At 38.5% G+C, this 12612-nt stretch overlaps 1 long non-coding RNA gene across 1 annotated transcript; it reads right to left on the bottom strand.

The window, feature by feature from the left end:
- Positions 1-4485: 4485 nt before the first annotated feature.
- On the bottom strand, positions 4486-12373 carry LOC128656381 (uncharacterized). The gene is made up of 2 exons (XR_008402001.1): positions 12260-12373; positions 4486-4624 (listed from the first exon to the last, which is right to left on the bottom strand). It is a non-coding gene; the product is annotated as an uncharacterized LOC128656381 (long non-coding RNA).
- Positions 12374-12612: the final 239 nt, after the last annotated feature.

Raw genomic sequence — 12612 nt, 5'->3', positions numbered from 1 at the left:
AGAGCATTTAGTGACTTTGTGTGGCGTAGGTGACCCCCTAGGATAAATAAAAACATAATGCAAACTCCAAAAACACACGGGGGCTGGGTATCCCGGATCTGACAAAATACCGACAAGCCATATTCCTACAAAGAATTATAGACTGGTGCATACATTACGATCACAAACGTTGGGTTCAATTGGAACACATCATGACCAAAACACCTCACCTGGGAAGGTTATGCTGGAACCTAGACCCCACGAAACCCTTATTAGACTCCAGCTCACCAGTAATAGCAGAAACATTTAAAATATGGGACAATATTATAGAGACACATGCCTATATCTCATCTAGACCCTCTCCGCTTACGTCAATTCTAGACAATGGACACTTAAAACTAGGGTTACAACTTCCCGAAGACGTCCCAAACTCATTCTACAGGGACATACCGATACATTTCCTAACTATGAACGAGAAAATATTACCTCAGTCAGAACTTATAGCCAAGGGATACACTATTTTCCAAAATTGGTTCATATACACACGTGTTCACCACTTTATCACAACCAATAGGAACTCCCTCAATATGACAAGACCCCTGACCAACTTTGAACACCTTTGTGTGCGTACCCCTCCACTATCACACACTCTCTCATCAATATACCAAATTTTGACACACAACTCCCCCGGAGAGATACCTCCATTCCTTTAAAAATGGAAAGAAGAATTGGGCATCATAATACTTCCACAAACCAGTACCTCAATCTTTCAAAACATCACAAAAACGTCAATCTCACTTTCCATGCAGGAGATTAATTTAAAATTATTACACAGGTGGTATCTCTCCCCTGTCAAACTAAACTGCCTATTTCGTAATAACTCTAAACGCTGCTAGAGATGTGGCCACGACATGGAAACCTGGCCCATATGTGGTGGTGGTGTAATGCAGTGCAAAATTATTGGAGAAACATCATTGGAAAAATAGAAGAAATTCTTAATACCCGGCTCCCGCTAGACCCCACAATCTGGCTCTGAAGCAGGCCCCCTAAAATTAAACTTAAACACGAACTCAAACTTTTCTACATAATGACTAATAGTGCCAGATATCTCTTGGCTAGAAATTGGAAACACAAGGAAGTTCCCTCCATAAAACTTTGGATCAGCAGAGTTTCTGAATTCCTTGAATTAGAGGAATATTATTATATTAAATATGCCAGAATGGAAGTTTACGCTGAAATGATCTCACTCTGGGAACAATACCTTAAAAAATAAACATAGCCACCTACAGTGACACTCAAGACTACCTCGGCACAGGACTGACTCTTTGCAATTTCCCCCACAGAACAGGGTATGCAAGCTAACATACAGTGGATCCTAAGGTCAATATGATCTCAAGCAATGCTATAAGTCTAGTCTCCAGGCAATCCCCTCTTTCCCCTTTCTTCTTTTTTCTTTCTATCTTCTCTCCTCCTTTATGTCCCCCTATCTTCTTAAATGAATAACCAATGTAAAATAACCTATAGTAGTGATTTAAATGTAAAAGTTAACCGACTCAGTTTATTCACAAAGGAAGCTGCGACTTCCACACTGTAAATTTTATTTGAAAAAAAAAAATCGGTTTGGAAAAAAAAAAAAAAAAAACAGTTTAGTATAGTGTGGGTGTTTAGTGACAAGGTACCAATAAAGCTGGGGAAAAGCCCATCAACTCCTTTCACTCATAACTACAAGATTTGTCTTATGTTGCAACTGCCCATTGGAGCTCTCTGCTCATTCTGTAATGAAGCTTTAAATTCTGAGAACTTTCCTGACTTGCTGTGAAACAATCATAGAACTTAAAATACATCAAGCAGACCTTTTACTTTTCTTTTAAATATCACTAAGCTTTAAGGCATCAACATTCTCAAACCTTTCTGTATCAGCTCACAGAGATTTGCTTTTTCGTGTGTGTATTCATTGTATATTATTTGGTGAATACAAATAAAGGATAAAAATAATCTTGGGATAAATATTTTAGTAAATTTTCAGAATGACAGATTTACATCTGTCAATGTATGAAATATAACATATTGTCATGATAGGTGTTTGTCTAAAAGAGTGATTTCTGTCCCTGCTGCAGATAGGTGTGCTGTACCTTTTAGGAGGCCTAGAAGATCAATTAAGCCTTAATTTCTGTAGTCTCTCTTTATTATTTATATTATCTCTCTGTTTGCAGCATAAGGTTGCTTGTCTATTGAGTTTCCTACCTTTACTCTGATAGTTAATTGTTTGGATATACTGGTTTGACTTTTGCTTTCACTGACTACTCTTCTGTAAACCCCTTATTTTGGATTGACTTAATTTGTTTTTGTATTCTGCATTTGTTTTATGATTCTGTACTGCTTAACCCTGTGAGGCCTTGACATGGACTGTCTGACTCTGAATTCCCTTATTCACTTTCTGAGCATAGTAACTTTCAGTTAGTTTCTGTATTTGACTAGATTCCTTTTTACTATTGCCTTACCTCCTTGGATGTCTGCATTTAAGTTGCCTATGCTATGTTTGTCTTCATCTGCATAGCGAGACTAAACTTTTACAAAGGTATGTTTTATTTTGATATTTAGATTGAGTTTGAAGTTAAATTCTAGTACTTAATTGTAATTTTGCTTATAGGTGCTGATTAAAGTGCTAGATAACAAGGCCCAGCTGGTCGGCAAAAGGAGGTGATCGTAAAGATCAGTCGATATGAAGTGATATGTATAAAAAAAACACTTTAATATACAGTAGATAAAACAAACTTTAAAACAATTGGGCACTCATAAGTGCATCAGTGTGGTACACCACGTTTCATCAGGCATAAAAACATATCACTTCGTTAGCTATTTGAATCTACCTTGACAAATCAGTTAGTAGAGGCTCCCTACTTCATGATTAGCAACAGTGTTGCCAATTTATAATTATACCAACTAAATTCCTATTCGTAAATGGAGATACAGTGTATCAATATCACTAAAAATACTTAACTAAGAGTTATACTGACTACCAAAACATAAGTAGCAATAGTTCTTAACTTATTAATAAACAGAATTGATCTGAAGCAAATTGTATCAAAATAGAAATGACTGACTGGGTGCTGGAAAAATGCACAGAGAAGTTCCCACCCCTAGGTGTCAAAGAATACCCGGGGCATATATGTATGTGACCAAATATCACTCTAAATGTGTGTGAATTATATATACATGTGACTTAACATGATCAGTCACAAATGTATTGGAATTAGTATGGATGTGTATGAATTACATCAAATGTATCTAGATAACCGCTATGATAAAAAGCGGTGGAAAATTTTGGCTTTGTGAATTAATAAACTGAAACTGGTATAAATGTCTCTAGGACAATGTATGTCCTAGGGACTGCAGTCTTCCAAAGCTCAGGCGCTGTGAGACCTCAGTCTGCATCTAATAGCAAAACTGGGTGCTGCTCCCTTTGTGAGTATATTGAGATTAAGCGATACCTGCTATCATTTGCCTGTTTCTATATAGCCGATACGCACAAGGAAGAGCCTCTTCTTTTCTGTCTTTCAGACTGATGCATGTTTGATATCCTCACGTGCTTGTGTGATTGGATAGAGAGGCTTATCTGTGCACCAGTGTCTCCATTTCCCTAAGAAACCTTCTGGGAATTACCATCCTTGATTTGACCTGCACTATCTCACTATTAGTCTGGTCTCTGTGGCGCCCCCTGCATATCTGGTCTTTGTTCTAGTAATAGTTTGGTTTGTGATTAAAGTGCTAGAAAGAGTTCAGCAACCAAGTTTGGTTTTATTGCTTACTTACCCCTAGCTCCTGCTCAGTTACTAACTTGCAGTGTCCCTGTAAGTGTTTGTGGTGAGTTGGGCCTCTCAACAATTGATTCCAACTTGTTATTGTTTTTTACACATAAACTGGCTTTAGTAGGAAGGATCTTTAGAAACAAAAATCATAGTTCCTTACATAAGCAAGATCCTTAGTGTGAGGATTGGAAGAGTGAGAAGGAATCATCTGCTAATGTTTAATTTTATTGCAACAATATCTAATATTATTTGTTGATGGTTCAGATAGATCTTCAGACAATATTTCATTAACCAGTCACCTTCTCTGGTACATTTTGGATGTATGTGGGTGTCTGTGCTTTGCACTATGTTTATTACTATTTGCTTGAGTACAGCAATATACATCATATAGGATAGTTTAAATAAGAGTTACTTACAGACTCAAAAACATCTGGAATCCTACATACTGCAAACAGAAAGATAAAAATGCATTAGCAGATGTTGTACTAAAACTAAGATCACTCTAGATCATTTAGAATTTAAGCCCAGAAATGTATGAATGTTTACAATATAATTCAATGTATTTTTTTATTTATTTTTTTAAAAAGTGAGTCGTGAGAGCGATGTGTCACGTAGCTTAATGATCATTTTATTTTCTGTGTCAACATTATGTGACAGTTTGGCTTCTGATCAATGCATTTATAAATTAAATATCATGTGGTTTTTTGTTTTTATTTTTACTTTGATACCAGGCATTTCTTAAGTTTTTGAAAAACTTATGTTGCTCCACTGAAACATTTTCTTGTCAGGTTTGCAGAGGTATGTTGCTATCCACTAACAGAACTGTAGTATACATCCTTATCAGCCAAAGAACAATAGTGAGATACGAGAGAGAGAAAGAGAAAAAGAGAGAAAGAGAGAGAGACTGTTATTGCAGTCAGGGCACAGTGGGTACCTTAGAGTTTGATATAAGATCTCTACAGCACTATAGTATTTACATAGCATACCTTTTCATTTAGGTGTAAAATAAATAACAACAATAATTAATAATAATCATTTCTCTGCTATCTAGCTATATTGCACACAGTGCATGTCTGTTGCCTATACTGTTAGTAGCATGTTATCAGTATTACATATATCATAGTATGGTGCATTCCATATTTGTTAATGCAGTGGGGGCACCAACCAAAAAAAACACAAAAAACATTGTAGCTAATAATATATAATTATATTATTCTGTAATACAATTATAAGTTGGTCCGAATGTACCATGTTTCCAGCTGCAGTGTTCACCCCATTGCCACCATCAGTTCTACCACTGCTAGTTCCGCCACTCTACTGATTCCCTCAAAGTTTTATAGAAGCAACCGGGCGGGTTTATCACAATTTGAAAGGCTGTCTCTGACTTACTCAAATTTAACATTCTAAAACTAGGTTACCGGGGGGAACTTCCAGGCAGCGGCCATGCTTGCTCGCAGCTTTGAGTGCTGCTTCAGCTCAGAAACCTTAGCTTGACTAAATCACTTTTGCAAGCTGCCATCCAGCAGTGAAACTACTAGCATATGAACAAGCTAACCGTTTTCTTTCTGAGGATGCCAAAATTTTCCAGCTTGCTGTCGGCAATGGAGCACCGGAGCTACTTTTGAGGCTGCGGCCTTTCACTGCCCCCCCGGCAGAGCACCTTCGGGTCTCTGCTGTATTACAATGAAGAATAACAGATAACCTGTACTAACTTAACCATGGAGGAGCTGGGGAAAATATTTCAGGAGCTTATGGCAAACTTCGAGAGGCAGCTTGGTGAGAGGATGGATAGAATTGTTGCTGCTGCACGACCGAGTAGTGACCTGACCCGCAATGCAGTGGATAAATGAACGGCAGAGGAAACGGCTGCAGAAAAGAGAGGTGCTATTTACTTACAGACAGGGCCGATACCTAACCTGCCACCCCCGAGGTCTTCATGTGGGCTCAGTGCGCAGAAACAAGGTAATCCAGAGTGTATGTTACAGAAGACCCCAGCAGGTTTTTCCAGTTCAGCTACAAAGAAATAGAAGTTGGGCCTCCTCAATACACCTGAAGACGTAGGTGGAGGGTTTTGCCTTTCATAATTAAGCGGGAGTGAGACCATGTACCTATGTGTGAAAAACCAGAATGACGGGCTGGTGTTTGTGCCTGGGAGTGCGGCTGACTCTCATGTGTGTGACACCAGTGCCTTAAATGCCCCGCTGAAGCTTCTTTGTCAGAAAATTACCCTCCCCACGCCTGCATATGGAGACATAATATTTTGGCGCTGGGGTGAGGGCTGAATATTGGAGACAATTTGGCAGTAGAAGGCATACAGATTGACCCTTCCCATCACCTAAAAATTAGGCTATACCTGCGGTCTTATCACTCATAACTATGGTAATTCCACATTTTTAGATTAGTAATCGTGTCTGCTACATAGAGACTCTGTAAAAGGTACTACTGTAGTGCCATTCTATTTTTTATTATGACTGACTTAATGAGGACCTTGTGGTCTAACGTACTGTCATTGCTTAGCTACAGTCCTATATAGTTACCACAATATATTTGTTATTGTGTTTGCCTCCCCATAGCTGGTCTTAGTTTTGGTATTATAAGTGCCTAGCATAACTTATAAGTGAGTCCTCAACAGACAACCCAGAAGTTCTAGATTATACCACTTATGCATTATGAGTGAGGGTTTTGTCTCTGTGCTCTGATCTGTAATCGGCATCTCCACGTTTATTGATGTATATGTTTGGTCTATGTTCCCTGTACTGGTAAATATTTTTGCAAGCAAATGTGTTATTTGAGCCACTCGATGATGCTTATCTCCTTTCCTTTCTTTTCCACAAGGGAAAAGCTTAACAGACTCTATATTGGAGTGACATACCTGTTATTTAAGCCTTAAACGGATATGTATTACTACTTTGCTTAGTATGCATATTGTTTTATAATATTTAGAGGCCCAAAAGTGGCCTGTGAAGATTCATTAGATACCCCCATATGGTTTTATGATATTTACAGAGGCCCAAAAGTGGTCTGTGTGAGTTACAGTCGTTATATAAATATGTTGTCTTATAGTTTAAAGAGGTCCAAAAGTGGCCTATACAATTTAAAAGTGTTATTTTCTATGACAGCATTTATAGTAGTCCTCACATATTTCTATAGGCCCAAAAAGTGGCCTAAGCAATACCCCCCCCCCCCCCCCATTGAGTTGCCTTAATATGTTCAGAAGTCCATAAGTGGCCTGTACAATTTAAAAGTGTTTTTTTCTATGACAGCATGTATAGTAGTCCCCCCCTATTGAGTTGCCTTAAAATGTTCAGAAGTCCAAAAGTGTCTTCTAGTTGTATGGGGGATATGTATTCTATAATTCTGAAAAAAATGTAAAAATAAAGGTGATGTATTGTGTTATATTTATTCAGTGTATGTAAAACATTGCTCTGTGAAGTACCTAGGCTCTAGTCTTGTTTATAGTCAGTAACTTTTGTTTGAGTCATTCAAGACATTAATCTGTAAAAAGTCATGTACTACATATTGTCTCTTTGTATCTCTGCAAAGTTTACTTTAACACCTCAATAAAGAGTATTTAAAAAAATAAAAAAAATAGGTTACCCTGCCCTTAGCTTAAATGATTTTGAAATGTCTTCCACTCCTGCTCCTGCTCTCTAGTGGTCATCTCATCATCCATCAATGCCAAATCCTCATGGAACTGCAGGGCTGTGTCCAAGGAGCTCAAGACATGCGCTTGCACTATTCCTCCTTTGGAGGTGTATTTTTGAGGTTAATCTACTGTGAGGCCTACCTAGTTCAGTAAGTCTGCTGCCCGCTGCTGCCACTCCTACCCTGCGGTGGTCATCAGTGCCAAATCCTCAGGGAACACATTTATCCTCCTCCCATGGAGATATAATTTTTAGGTTTATGTAATATGAGGCCTACGTAGTTCAGTAAATCTGCTGCCGGCTGCTGCCTCTTCTGCTCCTGCCCTTCCTGCTCTGTAGTGGTCATCATTCGTCACTAACTACTCCTTAGGCAACTGCTGGCCGCTGTGTCTAAGGGACCCTAAACACGTTTGTTCTCCTCCCTTGGAGGTGTATTTTTAAGGTCTATGTACTGTAATCAGAGGCCTAACCAGTAACTCTCTTGGTGAAGCCCCTTCTATCCCTGCCCTTCTCTGAACTGAGTCTCCAAAGATAAGTAACTTCAAACTTGTAATGGAGCTGGTGTGTGAGAAAGTGACGGATGTGGGCATGAAAAAGAATGAGAGAGTTGAAGAAGAAAAAAAAAAGTAAGATTGGACAGAAAGGTTGTAGTGGTGGTATGTGAAAGGTTAGAAGGGGGGAGACAATAGGGTGGTGTGAAAAATTAGTACTAGTGAATAATTGATATTACTGCATCAAATGCTTTTAATTTCAATTTATTGTTTGAATTTGTAAAAAAAATATTCTAATCCCTGTATTTTCTTGTGTTACAGTTAGCACTAGATCTTGTTGGCATTTCCTAGCAGTGTAGTTTTGAAGTACAGTACTCCAAACCTAATTTTTTGCCCATGCACATGTCTATAACATTGTAAGGTAACATTTCTTAGCACTATAGAATTTTGCTGTACAAATAAATTATAATAAATAATAATAATAGTTATAAAATGTTTTCTGTCTTTGGACTATCACTGGTAATTTTCTCCATTGCCTAGTAATCCATTTTTTGGCATATATACATTTTGAAGTACTGTACTGTAAAACTGGCAGAATAGTGGGGTAGCAAATTTCTCAGTGCCTAGGGCAGCACTGAACCTAAACACATCCCTGCTGCTCAGTGTACTCCCCATCTATAAAACCCTAGACAGACTGTGAAGAGCTGCAAATAAATAGTGATTCCCCCTGTAAAGCACTAAGTTCAATTTTAAACCCTATCTCTAGCCTTATCTGCAAGTCATACCTGTATTTCTAACACATGGGCCTCTAGTTATTAAGCTCCGTACTTACCTGCATTCGCCGGCCCCAATACGCCCGCCTAACCTCGCTGCCGCGGACCTGATTACGCTCGCCAAATTTATCAATAAAGCTGTCAAAAAGCCGCGCACCAAGTATGAGCAGCGGACTGTGATATTTATCAGTCATCGATCTCGCTGCTCTTCGGCTTTTTCCCAGCTTTATTGATACCCCTGTCACTAAGCACCCACACTATACTATACTGTTATACCCCCTATACCGCCGCTCCTGGAGCCCCCCGCAACTAAATAAATATTTTACCCCCTATACTGCCACCCCCGGAGCCCCCCGCAACTAAATAAATATTTTACCCCCTATACCGCCGCCCCCGGAGCCCCCCGCAACTAAATAAAGATTTTACCCCCTATACTGCCGCCCCCGGACCCCGCCGCAACTATAATAAATATGTTAACCCCTAAACCACCGCTCCCGGACCCCGCCGCAACTATAATAAATATATTAACCCCTAAACCGCCGCTCCCGGACCCCGCCGCCACCTACATAATACCTATTAACCCCTAATCTGCCGCCCCCAATACCGCCGCCACCTATATTAAATTTATTAACCACTATCCTGCCCCCCCTATACCGCCGCCACCTATCTTAAAGTTATTAACCCCTATCCTGCCCCCCTACACCGCCGCCACTATATTAAACTTATTAACCCCTAAACCTAAGTCTAACCCTAACCCTAACATCCCCCTAGCTTAAATATTATTTTAATAAATCTAAATAAAAATTACTATTATTAACTAAATTATTCTGATTTAAAACTAAATAATTACCTATAAAATAAACCCTAAAATAGCTACAATATAACTAATAGTTATATTGTAGCTATTTTAGGATTTCATTTTATTTTAGAGGCAACTTTGTATTTATTTTAACCAGGTACAATAGTTATTAAATAGTTATTAACTATTTAATAACTACCTAGCTAAAATACTTACAAAATTACCTGTAAAATAAATCCTAACCTAAGTTACAATTAAACCTAACACTACACTATCATTAAATTAATTAAATAAATACTACAATTACCTAAAATTAAATTCAATTAAATAAAGTAAACTATAGTACAAAAAAACAAACACTAAATTACAGAAAATAAAAAAAGAATTACAAGAAGTTTAAACTAATTACACCTAATCTAAGATCCCTAATAAAATAATAAAGCCCCCCAAAATAAAAAAATGCCCTACCCTATTCTAAATTACAAAGTAATCAGCTCTTTTACCAGCCCTTAAAAGGGCTTTTTGTGGGGCATTGCCCCAAAGTAATCAGCTCTTTTACCTGTAAAAAAAATACACCCCCCCCAACATTACAACCCACCACCCACATACCCCTACTCTAACCCACCCAAACCCCCCTTAAAAAAACCTAACACTAACCCCCTGAAGATCACCCTATCTTGAGCCATGTTCACCCAGCCGGGCCGAATTCTTCATCCAAGCGGGGCAAGAAGAGGTCCTCCATCCGGTAGAAATCTTCATCCAAGCAGCGTCTTCTATCTTCATCCAACCGCGGCTCCATCTTGCAGACCTCCGACGCGGAACATCCTGCTAGCCCGACGACTACCCGACGAATGAAGGTTCCTTTAAGGGACGTCATCCAAGATGGCGTCCCTCGAATTCTGATTGGCTGATAAGATTCTATCAGCCAATCAGAATTAAGGTAGGAAAAATCAGCCAATCGGATTGAGCTTTACAGATAAACGAGGTGATTACTTTGGGGCAATGACCCGCAAAAAGCCCTTTTAAGGGCTAGTAAAAGAGCTGATTACTTTGTAATTTAGAATAGGGCAGGGCATTTTTTTTATTTTGGGGGGCTTTATTATTTTATTAGGGGCTTAGATTTGGTGTAATTATTTTAAACTTCTTGTAATTCTTTTTTTATTTTCTGTAATTTAGTGTTTGTTTGTTTTTGTACTATAGTTTAGTTTATTTAATTGAATTTAATTTTAGGTAATTGTAGTTAATTTATTTAATTAATTTAATGATAGTGTAGTGTTAGGTTTAATTGTAACTTAGGTTAGGATTTATTTTACAGGTAATTTTGTAAGTATTTTAGCTAGGTAGTTATTAAATAGTTAATAACTATTTAATAACTATTGTACCTGGTTAAAATAAATACAAAGTTGCCTGTAAAATAAAATTAAATCCTAAAATAGCTACAATATAACTATTAGTTATATTGTAGCTATCTTAGGGTTTATTTTATAGGTAAGTATTTAGTTTTAAATCGGAATAATTTAGTTAATAATAGTAATTTTTATTTAGATTTATTTAAATAATATTTAAGTTAGGGGTGGGTTAGGGTTAGACTTAGGTTTAGGGGTTAATAAGTTTAATATAGTGGCGGCTGTGTAGGGGGGGCAGGATAGGGGTTAATAAATTTAATATAGCTGGCGGTGGTATATGGGGGCGGCAGATTAGGGGTTAATAGGTATTATGTAGGTGGCGTCGGCGTCCGGGAGTGGCGGTTTAGGGGTTAATATATTTATTATAGTTGTGGCAGGGTCCGGGAGTGGCGGTTTATGGGGTTAATATATTTATTATAGTTGCAGCGGGGTCCGGGAGCGGCGGTTTTGGGGGTTAGTATGTTTATTTAGTTGCGGCGGGGTCCGGGGGCGGCATTTTAGGGGTTAATAAGTATAATGTAGGCGGCGGCGGTGTAGGGGGGCCAGATCAATCAATCAATCCCGAAATCAATGGGATATCGGGCAGCAGCGAACATGAGACCTCGCTGCTGTCAGACTCCCATTGATTCCTATGGGATCCGCAGATTGAAAACCAGGAACGCTGGGCCGGAAAAGTGCAGAGCCGCCGAACTTGCGTTCGGCACATCTGGAGTGACGTAAGAATCGATCTGTGTCGGACTGAGTCCGGCAGATCGTAGCTTACGTCACTAGTCTGTAGGGCTTGATAACTACAGAGAATCAGCCTCGCCACAAATACGCTGCGGAATTCCAGCGTATTTGCGGTTGACGGCTTTATAACTAGAGGCCATGTAATCTTGGGGGGAAAGAATGTAACAATACATTCAGCTCTGTTCTAGAGACTTTACAATATAGGATATTAAAAATTAATGAATAACCTAAAACAAACTACAAATAAATTGCATATAACTAGACTATTTTAAACACAAATCTGTATGTCATAAACATAGATTATGTGTAAATAAATTAAAATATAAAGAAAACGTATTCCTGCAATGTAAGAAAATAAATTAAAATGTAATGCAGTTAATTTGCAAGAAATACTTACTGATTTACAGTGGTGTTTTGGAATCATACCTGCACTAAAAACAACAGCTGCCTACAAGAATTCCTAAACCTTCTGTGAACAAACCAGCAGCATATAGCTTTGAAAAATTCATGGAAAGTGTTTCAGTAACAGGAAGCTGAAGTAATGTACAGCAAAAGTTTAGAAAATTGGATTAGTTTATTAGTAGTGCCTGTGGTAGCAAAAAGGTTAACAGATGCTTTGAACTATTTACCAGAGTGACAGCTGATGTTTATAGTCATGTGTTTATCCACATGAATAAATTAACCTCGTAGTTGCTGGAAGAAAGTTGTACAGGGGTTTCTGGAAACCTTGGGTACGGTCTGAGTGTTTCTCTTCCTGGCTGGTCCCTAGTCCTCCTCCCCTTTTTGTCGCATTACACAGTAATCGGAGAGGTTTTGGATGAGCTCCAGGGAACAGGATGTTCTTGGCAGGCAGACACGGCCTTGATGTCTGCAAAATGTCGGGAAATGCAGCCAAGAGCTGCTAACTGGGTCATTAACCTCTAGAAGAAGAGCAAGTACTCAGGTCCTGTCTCTCTTCATTTCACCAATAAAAATGCTTGGG

This window comes from Bombina bombina, chromosome 4, assembly GCF_027579735.1.
Source record: "Bombina bombina isolate aBomBom1 chromosome 4, aBomBom1.pri, whole genome shotgun sequence".
Lineage (NCBI taxonomy): Eukaryota > Metazoa > Chordata > Amphibia > Anura > Bombinatoridae > Bombina > Bombina bombina.
Note: the sequence above shows the minus strand (reverse complement) of the source record. Positions and strands in the feature narration are given on the sequence as shown.